At 44.1% G+C, this 21,344-nt stretch overlaps 1 protein-coding gene and 1 long non-coding RNA gene across 3 annotated transcripts in view; one reads left to right on the forward strand and one right to left on the reverse strand.

The window, feature by feature from the left end:
• Window positions 1-21,344, forward strand: part of LOC135216664 (uncharacterized) — a 388,956-nt gene that overhangs the window by 186,103 nt on the left and 181,509 nt on the right. The window lies entirely within an intron of this gene.
• Window positions 4,258-21,344, reverse strand: part of LOC135216199 (uncharacterized) — a 37,852-nt gene continuing 20,765 nt past the window's right edge. For both annotated transcript variants that reach the window (XR_010314830.1, XR_010314831.1), the window contains exon 3: window positions 4,258-4,488. This is a non-coding gene — a long non-coding RNA (uncharacterized LOC135216199). The remainder of the gene's footprint in view (window positions 4,489-21,344) is intronic.

Consider the following 21,344-nt stretch of genomic DNA (forward strand, 5'->3'; position numbering starts at 1 on the left):
GTTGCTTCTCTAAGAAGAGAGAGTTATTATCCTCAAACCTTTTGCGGTTCTCTCTTGCGAAGGAAAACTCGAAAACCCCGAGAATCCATCCGAATCCCCCAGATAGACTAGGTCTTGTCTGGGGTCAGCTGAGACTTCTCGAGGTTCACAAGCAATCCCAACGCCTTGGTCCAAATCCAGAGTTTAACTTTAGGTCCTCCAAGCACTGTCTCTCCGATCTGGCCCTGATGAGCCAGTCGTCTAGTACTAGAGACATTCACTCCTTTGAGATGAAGAAATCTCGCCACATTCCTCATCAGGCTTGTGAAGACCTGAGGAGCTGTGGACAGGCCCGAAACACAAGGCTCTGAACTGAAAGATCCTTCCCCCCGTCATGAAACGGAGGTACTTCTTCGACGAAGGGTGGATCGGGACGTGAAAGTAGGCGTCCTGGAGATCTAGAGACCAACATCCAATCTCCTTGTCGTAATACGCTAGGACTGAAGCAGAAGTCTCCATGGAGAACTTCTCCTTCTGAACAAATTTGTTCAGAGACGCTGACGTCTAGTACGGTCTCCAGCCTCCCGAGCTTTCGCCACTAGAAAAAGGCGATTGTAAAACCCCGGGGAGTTTTGATCCAGTACTAGTTCTATTGCACTCTTGTCCCACATTTGTTCCACCATCGATCGAGAGTATCCCTCAGCACAGGGTCCTTGTACTTGGCTGATAGTTCCCTTGGTATTGACGTTAGGGGCGGAGTAATTCAGGAAAGGGATACGATCTCCCTTCCTTATGATATTCAATGAAGACGCGTCTGCGTCTATCAGTGTCCAGGCCTCCACGAATCCCAGGAGCCTGGCACCTACTGGTGCTTGGAGGAGAAATGTTTCATTTTCCCTTTTTAAAGGGACGAAAGGCGGACCTACCTCTCTTCTCTGGAGCCTTCCTTCTTGCGGGAGGTCTGGAGATCGGACCACCTCGAAAGGGCTGCATAGAAGAGCTAGGTTCTTCTTGTCAGAAACTAAAGCAGGTTTCTTCTTCCTAGCCGACTGCGTCAGAAGATCCTGCGTCGCCTTCTCAGTTAAAGAGTGAGCCACGTCCTTCACTAACTGAGAAGGGCAACAAATAGTCAGACAGAGGTGCTACAGTAGAGCTGCGCCCTCTGAGCATGCGAGACTGCCTTTGTTAAGAAGGCGCCATACACCGTCCTTTTCTTCAAAGACCTGCTCCAAATAATGAAGAGACTTCAAAAGATCCATCCTGTACCGCTTTGTCGATGCAAGACAAATGCATAACAGGGCTTCAGGTTTCGATTCCCTGTGAATCGTGAGCTTTCTTGGACATCACCCCAAGGGACCAATCTAAGAAGTTGAAGACTTCCAATACATGGAAAAGTCCCTTGAGGAGATGATCCAGTTCTGAAATACTCCATGTAATACGAGCAGAATTAAGACTTGGACGCCTTGTTTTTTGAAGCGTCAACTAACGTCGAAAAATCTGCCTCTGTTGTAGAAGGGAGAGCGATACCCATATCTCCCCGTCTTGTACCATATGCCTCTTTCCCAGCTAACCTTGCTGGAGGCATGCAAAATACTGTCCTGACTAAGTCTTTCTTCGACTTCATCCAGGAATCTAAGGCGTGTAAAGCCCGCTTCATCGAGATGGTGGGCTTCATCTTCAGAAAAGACGAGGGCTTCTTCGCCTTCGCACTCGAAAAGAGCGCGCGCGGAGAAGGAGGAGCAGCCGGAGTCAACTCGTCTCCGTATTCCTCCAGAAGCAGGGTAGTCAACACCTTATAGTTGGACAGCCCTCTCTTTCCATGATCGTCATCATCCGAGTTTTCTCCAACTCGGGATAAATCTGGAGTTTCCGTTCTCCTTTTCTGAACTTTCCTCTTCTGGAGGAGACAAACTCCTGATAGGAGAGGGGCTAAGGGAATGAAAGTCTTTCCTTTTTCCCGTTTTGATCGACTTGGAAGGGGCGTCACAACTGCGGCTTCTCTTGCGCTTTAGAAGACGTCTTGTATGACGCTTCCCGCTCTCCGAGCGTCATGTATGACGTCTCTTGTTGATGTCTTGATGACGCTTCGCGTCTGGAAGACGCTCCGCTCTCTAAGGGCTTCCTACTCGGTCGTCACAATCTTGGACGGAGCGTCACGTCTAAGATCCGCTTGAAATGACGCTTCACTTCTAAAAGACGTCTTTCGTTTCTCTTGTCTACAACACTCTCGTCAGCCCCCGTTCTTCGAGCAGGTGAGAGACGAGACTTCTTAATTGGAAGCGTCACGTCCTTCCGACGGGGCGCTAAAACTCCCACAAGAGATGACAGTTGTTCCTGAACCGCCACCATAATGATCTTTCTTGACGCTTCTCCCACGTCTAGTGCATGACGTCTCTCGTCATCACTCGGGAAGAAAAGCCTGATGGGGTACTTCCTCGTAAGCGTCAGGTGACGCTGACGCCACCTTCGCTTTCTTAATAGCAGACGGGGCGTCATCCGAGAAGCGCTCTGGGCTCGAATCAATGTCTTGCTTTCATATGACGCTTCAGCGGTCTCGATAAGTTCGACTCCTTCCACCCTCGTTTAGGTGAGGGAGAGGGAGAGGACGAGAAACACTCGCGAAGGACGCTTTTCCTATAGCGCCCTTGAGCTGGCTGCCATGAAGCAGAGCTAGCTGAAGGGAACGTCTGACCGTTGGGGATTCCCCACGACCCCCTTAAGGCTTTCGACTTTCCTTCTCCTCTGGGCATGTGAGCTTGGAAGAGGTCTAGGCCTGGGAGCGCCGCAGGGACGATCAAACTGCCCCTCCACAACACTGATAGAACTCACTTCACTAAAATGTTCACTATCACTAGCCTTACCTTTCGAGTCAGCCATCTTGGACTTCATGTCTCTAATAGTCGTTTTCAGATTGGCGATTTCCGATGCCGAATCCGAAAAAACACTCTGAGAATGAGATCTATAGGGAGAATCTACATCAGTAGGGTTAGAATTAACCGTGAAAGGCTCAATAGGCCTTGAACTCACACCTTTCAGTCGTCTAATTCTATCCCTCTCTAACTTCTTCAAATAAGAAGTCAAAGTCTTCCACTCTTCTGCATTCAAACCCTCGCATTCCTTACAAGTGTTAATAGCAGAACACTGAACCCCCCCTACATTTACGGCAATACAGTGTGAGGATCAACCGAAGCTTTCGGTATCCTCACCCTGCAGCCTACATTCACTCACATTCTCACACTCACAGTAGAATCAGACATACTGAGATCCAAAAGAGTTATTCCAAAAACAGTCCACAGTAGCGAATGCCAAAACACGATCCAAATACGTCACCAAAAGCCGAAAAAACGTTGATCAAAGGTTGAAAAACAAAAAATGAATCTAAGTCAGGAGGTAATAACAACAATGTTGATACCACCGGCGACAGAGAAAATATGATAGAAAACGGGGATGGTTCCTAGTCCTGCCGCCCAGGGCAGGCCGGTAGATCACCTGACCTACCTGTAGCGAGTGGCGCGAAATTTGAATTTCTGTCGGGGACGACGGAGTCTTAGCTATGTATATATCTGACAGGTAAGTTGATTGTATGAAAATATATATTTTATCACATGAGGGTCAACAGAGAGTGGTAATTAAGAACGAAGCACAGAACAGAACAATAATATGTATAGGGCATTACAGCATGAACAACATGTCCATTAAGGCTTAATTTTGCCTTCCTTTGTTCTACACACTTCATGTCCAGTATAGCATTTCTCATTTTTACACATTTCATATACAGCCTATACCAATCATTCCAACAACAATATTTCATCTTTGCTTCTTCCAGACCTTTGAAATTTCAAGGCCACAGATCTTTCTGGCCATAATTCATTTTGATCTGTGCCACATTCTCTCAGTTTCTATTCCCTTTTAAAAAAAATTTTAAAAAAACTTCACAGAAAAACCAAACATAACTGATATTTGGTAGTTAAATTGATGTCCCTCCCTTTCCCCAAAAAAATTTGGCACTGATGCAATAAGATGCAAAATTTGGTTTTTAAATTCCCATAAATTTTTACCACATACTGAATAGCACTTTGTTAAACCAAATGATGAATAAAATTTATTTATCCAATTTAGCAAAATATATGAAAAAAAAAACTACTTCACACTGCTGAAGCTACAGACTTAATAACAAATCCTTATACCTATCTAAAAAAAACTTAATTCCTTTCCTTCCTATCAAAGATGCTTTTGCTCATTACCATAGGCTACTTGGTCTACACTGAACAGCATTAAGCATGAAATATACTATACCTGATGACCAACAGGTCTGCTACACGTTTTCTTGGTTCTGTGTTCATTATAGTACCCCGGCTGCTGAATATGACCAATATAATTGTAACAATCAGCGTGACACCCAGCAGCACCATGGCACCCACCAAGAAGAGTCGTAAAAGATCACTCCCATGGGAGCATCGGCTGGTATCACTTTCATGGTGGATGAAGAGGGCAAGCACCAATCCAAGCCTGTTAATACAAAAGAAAATTTTATTGCAGTAAATGATTGGTATACAAGTCCCAATACTGAATGTTTACCTTCACATAAATACTGTGTGGTATATATAGATACCTTTAAAAAATTCCATATACAGTGGTACCTAAGGATATGAAATTAATCCGTTCCAAGGCGGCCTTCGTAACCTGAGCTTTTCGTATCTTAAAATGATATTGTTATTGTACAATAAAGTTTCATACATACTTACCTGGCAGATATATACTTAGCTATAGACTCCGTCGTCCCCATAGAAATTCGAATTTCGCGGCACACGCTACAGATATGTAGGTCAGGTGATCTACCACCCCGCCGCTGGGTGGCAGGAATAGGAACCATACCTTCTAGAACCAGATTTTCTCTTCCACCTGTCTCCTGAGGGGAGGTTGGGTTGGCCATTCAATCGTATATATCTGCCAGGTAAGTATGTATGAAACTTTATTGTACAATAATATCATTTTCATACATTCAACTTCCCTGTCAGATATATACTTAGCTGATTGGCACCTTTGGCGGAGGGTAAGAGACAGCTAATTACTGATTAGACAGGTAACAACATACGTTGTAGGTAATAAAATAAATAAACCTTGGTTCCTATTGTTCAGACGAAGGGTCGACTTCCTAGCTATTGCCAGTAGTCTGCTTCGTCTCAAGAGCCTCAGCGAGGATGTGACCTATGGCTAAGAGTTCTTGTAGATCTGTCAATGGGGTCTTATCCACTTACTCGACAGAATCTAATGGTCATTTGTCAATGGGGTCTTATCCACTTACATGACAATACACCTATGCCTAGGGGCATAATTAAGGAGCACAACACCAATCCCGATCACCTGATCCTAACACGAGGGTTTGTGCTTAGTTTGAAAAGAGCTATCCCCAAACTCCTTTCCAAACAAACAAAGAAAAAAACTTGTTAACATAAAAATTAACTCACTTAGTTAAGGATCAGTGTCGGCTCCCTATCCCAGCAACGTATCCGTAGACACGTAAAACCAAGAGAGAAGGAGCTCTCGTAGGTCAACTTGACCTCCTTCGTGCAAAGGGAAGTTAACACAGAGTTGCATCTCCCGTAAGTTACAGCTAATATGTCCTTCACGACATATTGTTATGTAACGAACAAGAATTCATAAAAGCTCGCACTTCAAGCGTTTTTAATTCTCAACTGTTTGAAGGAATCATCAAGTTATTCATGAAGTGCTTTAGCGATCACACTTATTTCAAAGAAGACCAGGGCTTCCTTTGAAATGGATCTTTTCTGGATGAAGCCTAGAGCCTGGCTTGCGCCTGGGTGGCGCCTCGCGCCTGGCTGGCGCCTCGCGCCTGCCTGACACTTGGTTGGCGCCTAACTCCTGGAAGGCGCTTTTCGCCTGACTCATGGCTGGCGCATCGCGCCTGGAATTAGCTTCGCGCCTGGTTCCAGACTGGCACTATTTGGCGCCTGGCGCCGGCTGACTCCTCTCCACTTGCTGGAGCTTCGAGCTTGGTAGAATCTCGAGGATGTCTGGCGATGCCCACATCGGACACTCTTTATCTGTCCGATTTGTTCGCCTCTGCGCTAGGTTGGAGACCCCCTCTTTCTCTTCATCAGACAATGACAGTGTTTCCTTGAAACTGTCTGCCTCTGGCTTTTTTACGGCCTGTTTTTGGCATATGGCACCTGGTTGGCGCTACATTGTCAAAAAAGTCCTGAACATCCACATAGTTTATCAGGAGACTAGAGAAGAGTGGAAGAAGTTCTTCCACTTTGAGCTTGGCCTCTCCGGCAAGGGGAGGTGATTGTAATCAGCTACATCCAGTAGACGATAGGATATCTAACCGTACAAGAGATAAGAGTCTTCCTCCGAGGAGGGTCCTTCTTGAATACTTCCGTGCTCACGAGATCTCTTCTTACATGTTGAAGGGGTGTCTCGTTGCAGAATCTACCCTATCCTTGCCCGAAGGAAGGGAAGAAGCCTGGAAGTCGAAGGAGACTCCGGGCTGAAATTGGGAGTACTCCTGATTTCTAGCTCTTTATTGTATCCCTCTGAACACCTTCTGGGAAGCATTTCGAGCCGTCATCGCATTCCAAAGACTCTGTAGGCAAACGTTTGAACCATTCTACTGTAGATGAAAACGTAAGTACCCTGCCTGGACAACGAAAACCTCTATCTAAAAACATTGAAATCAGGATAGGGGGTTTTAGTTCTTTTGCCAGACATACTATGCTGGCAAGAACCCATTGCCTAATCTCCATAGAATCTGATGCGAGATTCCAATGCTCAACAAATTCACTTGCCTTCTTGATCGTTTAGGACCAAGAGAAACAAAGAATTCCCTCATCAAAATTTCTCAAAGAAGTTTGATGAGGAGCAGTTCCATCTTGTCGGAACATAGAATCTGTGGCCACAAAAAAGGTCCCATTAGAAGTACATGATATCCAACTCTTGTCATATTGAGGTATCGTATAAGATCCCGAAGATCTTAATCCTCTGCTATCTCCAATCCCTTTATAGAGACAGAGTATAGCCTTTTACTGCATTCTTTGATAGCAGATATATACAAAGGTGATTCTTCCCTCTGAAAAAGGGAAGACCAAAAAACCCTTATGTGGTTCACAGAGGTATCGGAAGAGGACAGTTTCTCATTCCTCTAGCACGATCTGCAGCAATTCTATATCTTGTCCATGACTATTGTCATTTACCTTGAAAAATCCTCTTATTCATGTCCACTTCTGGTCAGTCTGCACGCAGACAGACTCAGAGTGGAGAGGTTGTTAAGGTCCATTTATAATAGATGCTGATAGAATATTCAGACTGTCTTGGAAAAAGAAAAGACTTTCCAAAAACATGCTTGTGAGAAGAACGTGAACATCTTGTTGAATCCAACCTCTCTAAGGCCAAAAAATGAGGCCATAAAGTATTATCCTCTCTTTCTTTGACGCCCTTTATCTTAAATTCTGTAAAGAATATATATTTAGGGGGGAAAAAGACTAAAGTTTATTCCCCTTTCTATAAAATAAAGATGGCGTATATTGCTACCTCTCTTGGTTCGAGGAAAAGGAAGCAGTCTACAGGAAGACTGTTCGTCTTCTACCTTGCTAAGAGATCTATGAAGAAGACTTTTCGCAGGTTCACACAACTCTTTGCAATAAATGTTAGACATACTTTAACAGTTATTATCGTCGATCGGAGAAGGTTCTCACGGACATGCAAAATCTGCAGTCGAACTCTTCTAAGGATCGTTACATTCCCTGTCTGTTTTTCCAAATAGGTTCTCTTTGTTAACGCGAACAGGAGCGAAAAAAAGAGATTCTCGATGCTCTTTGCGATATGAGAGTCGTGGAATTGGCCTAAGTGATTAAATGGGTAACGATCAGGGAACAATCTTGCCGTTGCCGGAGCGTGCTGTCTGAGAGGCTACTGGACTCTTAGGTTAATAACTCGCTAAAACGAGAAAATATCTTGGATGGTGCTCTTGGCTCATTGCGCCAGGCTGGCGTGCGCCAGGCTGGCGCTTTTTGGCGCATTGCGCCAGGCTGGCGCTTTCTTCTAATTCTCTTTATGTTATGTGCCAGAACATCTGTGCCTTTATGGTACCGATCACATCCTTTCACATGTTAATTCCGTTCTTAGTAGGAAAAAAACTCTTATATACGTAGTATAGTCCATTCAGGGAAACCATTTCTGCCACGAAGAGAATGTTTCCCATCCCACTCATCCTTCTTCTCTTGAGCAATATCCGATTCTAAAAAGGTTGTGTGCGTTTCTCGAAAGACTTGACCATACCGTAGTCTTAAAGTGAATTCTCTACTACATCCATCTTCTCACTAAGCATGTATTCTAATAAGCCATGCTTTCGTAAGCATGAGAACATTATATAATATAATGTTCTGCTGCGTTAGAATCCTTTAATAATGTTACCTACGGTAAACAGCATTGAAAGGTTATAATATCTTTCTTATTGAAAGCTTCTTAGTAAAAGGCAGACAATATTTTATTTATGTTAGCTTAACTATCCCCTCCATTCGAGACTAAGTCCATGATTGTAGGGGGAATATACGGTTAACCATTCGATCCCGTTGGAGAGAGAGATGTAACCGAATGCTCATGAACGAGAACTGGATGGTACTGTATTGGCCTTAGAATGACAGCCCGGCCGTCTGGCTGCATGCATCATGAGTTGCCAGTTACTTCATTTAATGAAGAAATTTAAAGCCAAGCCAACAACCTTTTTAAATACCGAAGCTGAGTAGGTAATTGTCGTAACAAATAACCTTTTAAGCCGAAGTCCTTACCAGGAAAATCCTGTAAGGATATAGATAATTCCGTAGCGAACCACAAAGGCAACTATGGTATGCGTATATGACTTGTCATTCAGTAGTCGTATACAGCAAGTCTTGCTACTACATTCTTTCCTCTCCGATTGAGAGAGAGAATGGAAATCTTGCCCTCCTCGTTCTTTTCGTCAATAAACACGAATTAGTATTAGTCGAAAGAGATCGCAATGAAAACTCTAGGATCGAAGAGAATCCCTCAAATTTTTATTCTCTTGGATATAAGGCCATATTCTACGCCTCTATTATCTGGAAGAGCCTCTAATCAATGAATGAGAGCTCGTACGAATCTTGTTCAATTTGCAAACGATTGCCACTCTTTCTGTAAATGGTTGGTTGCATTATTTTAGAAGGGGGAAGATTTTAATATCGTCTTATTAGTAATGAACTAATTTTTTCCAATAAAAAAGGTCACTAAGGTCTTATAAACTGAGAGACCTGCCCCCTTATTGGCTTCCAATTCCGATCTATCTTCCATTTCCTGTCCATCAAGTTGGGAGAAGAATGAGCAACCGGAGGAGAGCGCCTGCTTTCGTAAGGTGAAGAGCTTTTAGCAGTACCGATTCTAACCTGACAAGGGCTACGGCCGCCTGTGCGACATCTTGAGTCCCCGCCAGGAAAAAAGCCGATCTTGCTCTTGCCTTTACTTGCATTAAGACTATCCTGAGAAGGGCGACGGCCGCCTGTGCGACAACTCCCGTCCTTATCAGAAGAAGGCCTCGAATGTCTTTCACCTTTCGCAGAATCAGGCTCTAACTCCATCTCCGATGAAGATCCTGGATTATAGTTTCAGGCGCTTCAGAGGTTTCATGCACTTTGCGCCTCGTTTCAGGCGCTTCAGGCGTTTCAGGCGCTTTTCGGCTTGTTTCAGGCGCTTCAGGCGCTTTGCGCCTCGGTTCAAGCGCTTCAGGAGCTTTGTGCCTCGTTTCAGGCGCCTCAGGCTCTTTGCGTCTCGTTTCAGGCGCCTCGTATCAGGCGCCTTGTGCCTCATTTCAGCCGCTTCAGGCGCCTCTTTAGAATCCTCTTGCCTTGTCGGCGATTTGCGCCTGGCCGCCTCGTCCGAGCTGTCAAAGACTCCTATTGGACGGGATTTCTTAACGGGAAGGAAGAGATCCTTTCTCCTGGGAGGATCCTTCTTCAAAACTTCTATTAACAAAGATATCTACTGTTGCCTTTCTCCTAGGATCTTCGTAGAGTCGTCTTCTTTCTCCGTATCCGATCTAGGGGAAGGAGGATTTAATGAATAAATGTCTTTCTTCTTCTCAGGTGGATAGTCTTCCGGAAAACTTTCTGGGATAGAATCCCAAGCTGGCGATTCCCACGATCTTTTAGAAGGTCTCGACAGCTTGTGAGAACTCCACCCTATTTTCCTTTCGATGAAGACTCGGATGACGAAAAAACACTGTTTTAGGATGCCTTTCCTCGGCAGTCTGGGACGCTACTACAGATCCTGCCGAGGGGACACCCGACCGGTGGGGATTCTCTGAAACCTCCTTAAGGCTTTCGACATTTCTTCTCCTCTGGGCTTGTGAGCTTGGAAGAGGTCTAGGCCTGAGAGCGAGACAGAGCTGATCGGAACGCACCCTCCACTATTTTAGGACGCCTTTCCAATGGCGAACTTGGCAGTCTGGGACGTTCTACAGAGTCTGCCGAGGGGACGCCTGATCGGTGGGGATTCTCTGAAACCTCCGTGCGGCTTTCGACATTCCTTCTCCTCTGGGCTTGTGAGTTTGGAAGAGGTCTAGACCTGGGAGCGAGACAGAGCCGATCAGACGCACCCTCCACTTCAATGGAACACTATATTCACTTCTTACCTTTTAAGAGCTCGCTTTTGAGCTACATCCATTATCTTCAAATTTGCATATATAAATTTGTAGTTTCTGTGGAGTAAGAAGGTGATGAGGATGCAACAACTACTAGTACTGCTAATACTCTAACTGCTCATTAGCACAAATGCTATTAAAGCTTATAAAGTAAGCGTATCTAGTTATATGCTTTTCTGACTTCCTAAAGTAGGAAATTAGAGTTTAATATTTCCTCAATAAAGTTGTAACCTTTATTACATGTAATAATGAATAAATATTAATAATTCCCTTTATTGCAAACTATGTGAGTGTCTACTGATAATTTCGGTAGTTTCACTTAGTATTTTCTTCAAAATTTTGAAGCGAAATTCATTAATAAGTTAATAAAAGCGTATGCCGAACCAAAGACCCAGTACTTCCTTGCAAAAGACAGCCCAGAAGATCGATGGTGATGAAACGCGAAAATCAATTCAGGAGGAACCGTAAACGTATGTTTACATTCCAAACGATAGAGAAAATCTGGTTCTAGAAGGTATGGTTCCTATTCCTGCCACCCAGCGGCGGGGCGGTAGATCACCTGACCTAACTACCTGTAGCGTGTGCCGCGAAATTCGAATTTCTATCGGGGACGACGGAGTCTATAGCTAAGTATATATCTGACAGGGAAGTTGAATGTATGAAACCGCATTTTACAAGTAAATTGCCTAATTCGTTCCGAGCCCTACAAAAACACCCAAGTAAATTTTATAATAAATCTAAATTGACCAATACACAATGAAATATAACAATTTTGACCATTCAATACCTAACAACCTTTATTGTAGTACTTACCTGTAAATAACGTTTATTAGTGTAGTGGACCCCCCGTATTCGCGTTCTCCAGATTCGCGGACTCACACATTCGCGGATTTCTCTCGGGAACATTTCCCTGCATTATTCGCGGAAAATTCACGCATTCGCGGTATTTTTCTATGATAAATATCCACAAATTCCTGGTTTTTTTGATGGATTTCATCATAAAATGCACTTTTTGTGAAAAAACTATTAAAAAAACCATGTAGGAACATTTTTAGTGGGTTTTTCTTGAGTTGTAACTAACAAAATAGGCTGTTTTTAGCATTTTTATATGGTTCCAAACATTCGCGGATTCTAACTATTCACGGGGGGGTCTGGTACGCATCCCCCGCGAATACGGGGGGACCACTGTACATGGTACAAGAAATACTTTACGTACATGTATTAAAATGTGGAACCTAACCTTACTTTTCGAGTGAGGCGATCTCCGAAAGTGGCGACAGAGGAGGACAAATGGCAGAAAACATGAACACTTAACTTTATGAAATACAGTGGTACCTCGACATAAGAAAGGCTCAACTTACGAAAAACTCGAGATACGAAAGCAAATACGAAGATTTTTTTTGCTCTACATACGAAAATTGTTCAAGATACAAAAGGTTGTTGCTGTAAAGTCCCAAGATTCGCCCGGACCACCGATAACAATTTTAAAACTCGCGCGCTGCCAACTTAGTAGACTCGCCACCATCCTCCCACTCTCCCATTGGTTCCTGATGCTAGTCTGCCATAAGATCCTGCTCTCCTATTGGTCAGCATCTCTCCCATGATCCCATCATGCATCGTACGTAGCGGTGTGCTTTTTCAGCCACTCGGCAGCATCATCGGTATCGTAAGCACGCGGAATTCGTTCGTTCTATACGATTTCGTTTATTAACATAAATTTCCCAAGAAAGTTGAAGTAGGAAAGAAGAGGATGCTTTCTTTGGAGACAAAAATGGAGATAATAAAAAAGTATGAAGCTGGCATGCAATTGAGTATGATCGCCAAGGAATATGGCTGAAATCCGTCAACAATAGGCACCATCCTTAAGCAGAAGGATGCCATCAAAACAGCTACACCTTCCAAGGGCGTGACTATTTTGTCTAGCAAGAGGAGCCACGTGCACGACGAGATGGAGAGGCTGCTTCTTGTCTGGATAAAAGACAAAGAAATTGCTGGCGATACAATAACCGAGACTGCAATATGCCAAAAGGCCAGCACTATTTTTGGCGATTTGATTGCCCAGGCCGAAGATGACGGAGGAGAAGGGACATCGACGCCAACCCCAGAGCTCAAGGCTTCTCATGGATGGTTCGAAAAATTCCGTAACTGGACTGGCATCCAAACGGTGGTGCGGCATGGGGAGGCGGCCAGCTCGGACACAAAAGCGGCAGAAGCTTGGGCTGAGCCAAGAAATAGATTTTTCCTTCGTCAAATCCCTTTATTAAGACGTTCGACGAGATGACTATCAAGGAAGGCTACAGTTCTCAGCAAGTCTTTAACTGTGATGAGACTGGCCTTTTTTGGAAAAAAAATGCTCGTCGGACGTACATCACGCAGGAAGAGAAGAAGCTACCCGGGCATAAGCCTATGAAAGACAGGCTTACGCTCGCACTTTGTTCGAACGCCAGTGGGGATTGCAAGGTGAAGCCCCTACTTGTCTATCATTCGGAGACTCCTCGAACCTTCAAGGCCCACAAAGTGCTAAAGGAGAAGCTTCCAGTGATGTGGAGGGCTAATGCTAAAGCCTGGGTAACAAGACTTTTGTTCACGGAGTGGGTAAATCTGTGTTTCGGCCCAACAGTGAAGAAATTCTTGGAAGAGAAGCACCTCCCTCTGAAATGTCTGCTGTAGTTGGACAATGCCCTTGCTAACCCTCCTGGCCTCGAGGAAGATATCCTTGCGGAGAATTTGTTTATCAAGGTTCTTTATCTTCCGCCTAACACCACCCCTCTCCTCCAGCAGGTGATATCAAACTTCAAGAAGCTGTATACGAAACATCTTTTCAAGAGATGTTTCGACATCACCAATACCACAAACCTCACCTTGCATCAATTTTGGAAGGAGCATTTTGATGTTGTGATATGCATCCGACTCATCGATCAAGCTTGGCAGGAGGTTTTAAGGCAAACCTTGAATTCTTCATGGAGGAAACTCTGGCCTGATGCCGTATCCCCACGAGACTTGGAGGGATTCAACATGGGCGATGCTGGTGCTGCAGATTCAGGAACAGTTGACGATCCTGAAACTGTTTTGCAACCAGATCTTGACGAGATCGTTGCACTCGGCAAGTCCATGGGGCTAGTCGTCGACGAGGACGACATCAATGACCTCGAGGAGCACCAAGAGGAGCTTACGACAGATGACCTGAAGGAGTTGGAGGCCATGCAACATAACGTTCAAGAAGAGTTCTCTAGCAGCGGCGAGGAGGAGGACGACGACCCTATGACAACAGCAGAAATTAAGGATGCTGTAGATGCTTTTCATAAGGTACAATCATTTGTAGAAAAGAGACACCCTGAAAAGGCTTACACTGGTCATATGCTTGTGCAGTTCGATGACGTTTGCCTGAGTCGTTTCAGGGGCATTTTGAAAAGCAGGCAGAAGCAATCTTCCTTGGATAGTTATTTTTTAAAGAGGCCTTTAGTACTAGCAGGAGTAAGCAAAAAGGAAGATCCAATTGACCCTACGAAAAAACAGAAAGTTGAAAGTGGTGAAAAAAAAAAGGTAAAGTATAAAAAAGAAAAAAAATGTAAAAATAAAAAAAAAACAAAAAAATTTAATTATAAGTTTTTTGTAAAGTTAAGTGTTTCAGTTTTCTTAATGTGTTTCGTAAAGTTTAGTTTATGTTTCCTGACATTTTTTAATGTCTTTCATAAAGTTAAGTGTATGTACTATAAGAAGTTTTCTGCCGTTTGTCCTCCTCCTCTGTCGCCACTTTTGGAGATAGCCTCACTTGAAAGGTAAGGTTCCACATTTTACTACATAAGTACGTATGTACGTACAGTATTTCTTGTATACCATGTACACTAATACTACACTTTATTTACAGGTACATACATATTAGTACTAGTACATATTAAGTTAGGTATTGAATGGTCCAAATTGTTGTAGTATTTCATTGTTTATTGGTCAATTTAGCTTTACTATAAAATTTACTGGGGTGTTTTTGTAGGGCTAGGAATGGATTAGCCATTTTACATGTAAAATGCGGTTCAAGATACGAAAAGCTTTCATGACACGAAAGCCTCCTCGGTTATCGTATCGCCAGTGATTTCTTTGTCTTTTATCCAGACAAGAAGCAGCCGTTCCATCTCGTTGTGCACGTGGCTCCTCTTGCTAGACAAAATAGTCATGCCCTTGGAAGGTGTAGCTGCTTTGATGGCATCCTTCTGCTTAAGGATGGTGCCTATTGTCGACGGATTTCGGCCATATTCCTTGGTGATCATACTCAATTGCATGCCAGCTTCATACTTTTTTATTATCTCCATTTTTGTCTCCAAAGAAAGCATCCTCTTCTTTCCTACTTCAACTTTCTTGGGACCCATGACTATGTATATACTGTACGTAATTAAGTTATGTAGTACGTATACGTATGTAATAAAGTTCTCACACAACACGATAAAGTAGTACCACAACGAAATCACTAACTAATTTACGTTAATAAACGAAATCGTATAGAACGAACGAATTCTGCATGCTTACGATACCGATGATGCCGCCGAGTAGCCAAAAAACCATGCCGCTACCTAGATGCATGATGGGATCATGGGAGAGATGCTGACCAATAGGAGAGCAGGATCTTATGGCAGTGACTAGCATCAGGAACCAATGGGAGAACGGGAGGATGGTGGCGAGTCTACTAAGTTGGCAGCGCGCGAGTTTTAAAATTGTTATCGGTGGTCCGGGCGAATCTTGGGACTTTACAGCAACAACCTTTCGTATCTTGAACAATTTTCGTATGTAGAGCAAAAAAAATCTTTGTATTTGCTTTCATGTGTCGAGTTTTTCGTAAGTTGAGCTGTTCGTATATCGAGGTACCACTGTACTCGCAATTACTCTAAATGGCACAGAAAAGTACGTACTGTAGTAACAGAGAAATCTATCAAATAGAACCATGTATTAGTACTAATATAGAAAATAAGCCATGATGCTTCCAAATATATAAAAAGCTCTTAACCCTCTTACGCTGACTGGACGTATTTTACGTCGACATGTTTTGTCTCCCGTGTGCCGACTGGACGTATTTTACGTCGACTTACAAAAGTTTTTTTTAAAATTCGCGGAAAAATACTTATAGGCCTACCAGCCTAAAACTTTTGAATCACGCGCCTTGGGGGATGCTGGGAGTTCACGGATCAAGGTGTTGTTTTGTTTACAATCGTTACGCAGACGCGCGAGCGCGAATTTCTTTCTTGCCGCACTAAGAAGTATCTGTGACACCTCTCGGAAATTATTTCGTCACTTTGACATAATTTTTGTACCATTGTAAATTAGCCGTTACATGAAGTATTGTATATGAAAATGTGCACATTTTTATGTAGAATACAACAATAAAATATAACAATTTGTCGAAAATTGCATTTTTCCTAACTATACAAACCTGAGGTCCTTTAACAATAGGAAGGTAACTAGCGGCAGCTGGGACGGTCGTAAGCTTCGAACAAGGGGAGAACGGTAGTTAACTGCTTGTCAGATCGTGCGCACGCCCGCGCGCCCGAGAGGTGAAGAATCCCTTTTGCTTTAGGCCCATGCAAAAAGTTGCAGAGTGAGGGGTGGCATGAGGTGGGACTATATGTAAAGGACCTCAGGTTTGTATAGTTAGGAAAAATGCAATTTTCGACAAATTGTCATTTGTTCCGATACGTAATACAAACCCTCGGTCCTTTAACAATAGGAAGACTCACTTATTGGTGGGAGGAATCCAAGTCTTTTTGGTGAACAGACAGGTGTTCGTCCAACCCTGGAGTGCCTCCCTGGTCGTAGGAGCAAGGGAGGGATCCAAACCTCTGTCCGATTGATCGGGGTGTGCACCGCAGGATCAATGGTCAGACCTCTGGGCCAAGTACTAAGAGAGAGGCAAGCGTATCTCTTCGTACCAGCAAGCAAGAACTTGTTCCTGTTTGCAAGAGACAATCATAAAATGATGGGTTTGTCTCAAGTTGGCATCCACTTCCTCCCCCTTGTTGGAGGAAGTGGTGGATATTTACTCCTATCCCTACTGAAAGGGATAGCATGGTGCTCTATTGAGTAGCTCACCTGCATCTCGTCCTTACCCAGCAGGGTGACGACCGTGTCCCTCTACCCAGAGGTAGGGGGGAGAAAAAGATGGGAAGAGGAGCCAGTCACACACTCATTCACTCATCCATTCTTACGGTACACACCAGGACCTCGATGCTGTTCAGCCTGCGAGGGTCTGGGTTAACTACACAACGTGTTGAGCAACCACCACGGTTCCCAAGGAAAAAGATCCAAGGACCTGTGGGCAATATCCCGAAGGTAGAAGGAGGTGCATGCGGTCCGGTTGTACTAAGCCCCTGCCTTCACTACCTGCGCCACGGAGAAGTTCTTGCGGAACGCGAGAGAATGATGGAGAGGCGTCCACTCTATCCTGGGTGTCGAGTTTCATTCAGACAGCTCCGTCGCGCCTTCACAGGACAAAGCAGCATAGCCTTCGTATCGGAGGCGGTGAAGTCCATTAGGGAGGGTATTGTGAAGGACTCGAACCAATCGTCAGTGACCAAAGGGTTCTGAGTCTTCGTTACGAAGATCGGTACGAAATCGAGCGTCACAAATCCCCATCCCCTTGTGCTTGACTTCGCAAGAAAAGTCATGCAGTTACCTAAGACGAAAAGAAGGGAATAGTCGTATGACCTATCCCTCTTCTCGACTTTGGTTATGTACAGTACTCATACTGACAAGCTATTAGGACCAAGTAATGATTGCTCTGGAACAACCGAACTAAGTCAACAGCGTAGTTCGTAACTGACTCGGGCGCTCCGACAGCTGCCGACTGACTGGTTCGGAATCGGTAGTGAGGCAAGTTGTCCAAGCATCCGGGTAAGTCACGTGACCTTCGGCCTTTAAAGAGTTATGCTGAGAGACCAAACAAATAATATATTTGTTAGTCACCGATGCCGGACGGCGCGGTAATGATTCTCTTAATGCAGAAGCTCAAAAGGCGAAAGTCAATTGCCTTCAAAAGACCGAGGTCCCTGACGGCAAGATACTCTCATAGACGTTGAATCTCAGCTAAGGAGAAACAACACTATGTGACGTTGAAGACGAAGGTAGGCAATGAATGCAACCTACGTCTTCCAGCTGAATCGAGAGAAGGAATCTCAAGACTCTGAACCTGTGCTTACAAATGACTGAAAACGCTAACCAGCCATTCATTGCTGTCCGGTGTGCAATGAAAGCGGGCGTTCTTCAGTAATGAAAACACAGGGGAGAGCCGCCTGAAGAACTGCTTCTCATGGGTTGAACGTTTGGAAGTAGCTGGCAGGTGTGGGGAGTAGGCGATGTCTTTCAATACATCTGCTAATCCGGGGTGGTCAATGAACAATTGCACACCTGCGAATATGAGATATTTGAGGACAAACTCAGATTCCGCAAAATCATTCGCATTATCGCGATAACGATGCAGCAAGAGACTATTACAGAATTCTGTTACCGTGCTGGTAAACAGAAAGATGAGAGTCAAAGAGATATCTCTGTTTTAAATTCTCGCAATACCAAAGACGATGAATACTAGTGTCACAGCAGTAGAAGGTCATTCATGTATGCGAGAATCCCCGTTAATCAGAGACCTAAGTCCGTGATTGTTGGGCAGAGATACGGTTGGTAGTCAATCAAAGCAGAGGAGAAAGACATAACCGACCGTTCATCTCGAGGCCGGCAGCTGGCACTGAGCTGCCTCGGGCAGTTCAATACACAGTAGGTTTGTTCGTTTGTCGACTGGATTTCCCGTCATCCTGAGTTGCCGGAGGTATACCTTTTCCATGAAGGAATGCCGTTGTCGGCTAGAACCACCGAGCATAAAAAGATATGCTCGCAATTCAATAATTGTTATGCGAAAACGAATTTCGGTAAAATAAAATAAGCTTAAATGGTGTTGTTGTTTGTTGTGAAACAACCACTAATAAAGTATTATAAAAATGGAAACTGGAAACGTTCCAGGGAGGTTGTCAGGCCACCCCGAGTTGCAGTTCAATTAGAATACTTCTCGTCTACGTCGCAATCCGTAGAGTAAACCAGGATATGCGCCTACTCGGACCATTCAACTGCTTAGCAGAATCAGTCGCGAGGTTAATATACGTAGTATATTTGTAGATTCTGAACAACGATCTCCATCCTAAATTCTTTCCCTTCAAGAAAACAAAATAAGGATTTGGAGATCGACCGCCTTCGATCTCAAGAAGAGAGAGAAGGAGAAGTCTTCCCGAAGGAAAGCTTCAATGGTGCACAGAATAACGAAGACGAAAATTCAAGCCAAACTGGATATTCCCGTCCGTTCTCTCTAATCCAGGGCTGGCCGCCACTGTAAGATATCTTCCTTCGGCGACAGTCTTCTTCCAACGCTAAGAAATATGACAATTTGTCCAAAATTGCATTTTTCCTAACTATACAAACCTGAGGTCCTTTTACAATAGGAAGGTACTAGCGGCAGCTGATAGGTCGTAAGCTTTCGAACAAGGGGTTCGGTAGTTAACTGCTTGTCCGACAGGCGCAGCGCGGCAGCGACTGGGAGGTAAACAAATCACTTTTGCTTTTGGCCCAAGCAAAAACTGCAGAGTGAGGGGTGGCATGAGGTGGGGCTATGTGTAAAAGGACCTCAGGTTTGTATAGTTAGGAAAAATGCAATTTTGGACAAAATGAAATTTTCATTATTAAAATGAAGTTTTATTGTATACTTACCGAACAATTATAGAGCCGTGATTCCACGAGCGGCAGGATACTAAATTCAAATTTAGCGCGTCGGCGTCGCCAACACTGGTGGTGATGACGTCATCTCCCTCCACTCGCGGGAGAACCAGGTACAACTGCCCAGGTGAATCCAATTCTTTTCTGCCCGTCCGTCCACCTAAGGGGAGGAGGTGGGTATAATCATAATTGTTCGTAAGTATACAATAAAACTTCATTTTAATAATGAAAATTTCATTTTTATTGTAGTGTCTTACCGAACAATTATAGAGCTGATTACACATTTATGGGAAGGTGGGATTCAGTGGACCACTAGTATTTTTAAATGGTTACATTTATTGCAATACCAGTAAACACTCAAGGTGTCTGTTGTACCTTACCTTGTAGAGAGCTACAGCAGACTGTTACTGCCTCTGGTCGGTGCTCTTCTTACATTGTAGAGGAATTGGAATTTGCCCAAAGTTAGCCTCTACAGGAGTGGAATCCTTCCGTAGTTTCAAGCGAGTCAAGGCTGACTGACGGAGGATAGTAACAACAAGATTGCCCTTGCCCTGGCTAATAGACCAGAAATTCAATCATACAAACATTTGTCACCAACACCAGATTTAAAAACATATATACCAACCCAACCATTGTAAAATCTGACCTAACAGACTGGTGAGTATCCCAGGTACTCAGTACCCCAAGCTTCCCTTGAACTCGACAACCTATTCAAGGTGAAAAGTTAGCATAGAGGTGACGACCCCTGTGCCGTTTCTCCCAACACCATGCCGAAACCGCCACCGACCTAACGTTTTACAATTCTCGAAAACCGTTTCTATCTCTTTGAGATAATGACTCGCAAAAACCGAATTCGATCTCCAGACGTCCTCTGAAGAATCGAAGCTAAAGATAATTCTTTCTGAATGCTAAAGAAGTTGCCACTGCTCTAACCTCGTGAGCTTTAACTCTCAGAACGGAAAGATTGTCGTTCTCGGACTGCGAGTGAGCTTCCCTGATAAGCTCTCTAATAAAGAACGATATAGCATTCTTAGAAAGAGGACGAGAGGGATTTTGAACCGAGGTCCAGAGCTTAGAAGATTGTCCTCTGATAGCCCTTAGTGGCAAACAGATACTGCTTAATAGCCCTGACTGGACATAAGAGCCTTTCTTCCTCCTCATGTCCAAGCCAATCAGATCAAGTTCCTTACCACAAAACTCCTCGGCCAAGGATTAGAAGGATTCTCATTTTTGGCTAGAAAGGTCAAAGATACCGAAAATACAGCATTGCCTTGAGAGAAACCCGACTCTTTTGTCTATAGCGTGCAATTCGCTGACACGCTTAGCAGAAGCTAGTGCAATAAGAAAGAGTTGCCTTCTTAGTCAAGTTCCTGAGTGAAGCCGACTTCAAAGGCTCAACGGTGGCCCCATGAGGAACTTAAGCACCACATCTAAGTTCCAAGCCACTGTATCTTGCGGGAGCTTAGTGGTTTTCGAAAGACCTAATGAGGTCCGACAGATCTGAATTGGAGGAAATATCCAAACCTCGATGTCGAAAAACCGAAGAGAGCATGGCTCTATATCCTCTGATCGTCGAAGGAGCCAGTTTCTTAGAGTTCCTAAGAAATGAAAGAAGAAAATCTGCTATTTCTGTTAAAGAGGTCGCAGAAGTAGAGACTTTAGCACTTCTACACCCACTCTCTGAAAGATTCTCCCACTTCCCTTGATAGAGTTTTTGTTAAAGACTCTCTCCTACAAGAGCGATAGCTTCTGCAGCTCTTCTTGAAATCCTTTCGCTCTGACAAGATTCCGGACAGTCTGAACCTGTCAGAGCTAGAGCGGACAAGTTTTGGTGGAACCTCTTGAAGTGAGGTTGTTTGAGAAGCCACTTCTCTGGAGGAAGAAGTCTGGGGAAGTCTACTAACAACTGGAGAAGGTCCGGGAACCACTCTTTCCTGGCCAAAAGGGAGCGATTAAC

Source organism: Macrobrachium nipponense, chromosome 6, assembly GCF_015104395.2.
Source record: "Macrobrachium nipponense isolate FS-2020 chromosome 6, ASM1510439v2, whole genome shotgun sequence".
In the NCBI taxonomy this organism is placed as follows: Eukaryota; Metazoa; Arthropoda; class Malacostraca; order Decapoda; family Palaemonidae; genus Macrobrachium; species Macrobrachium nipponense.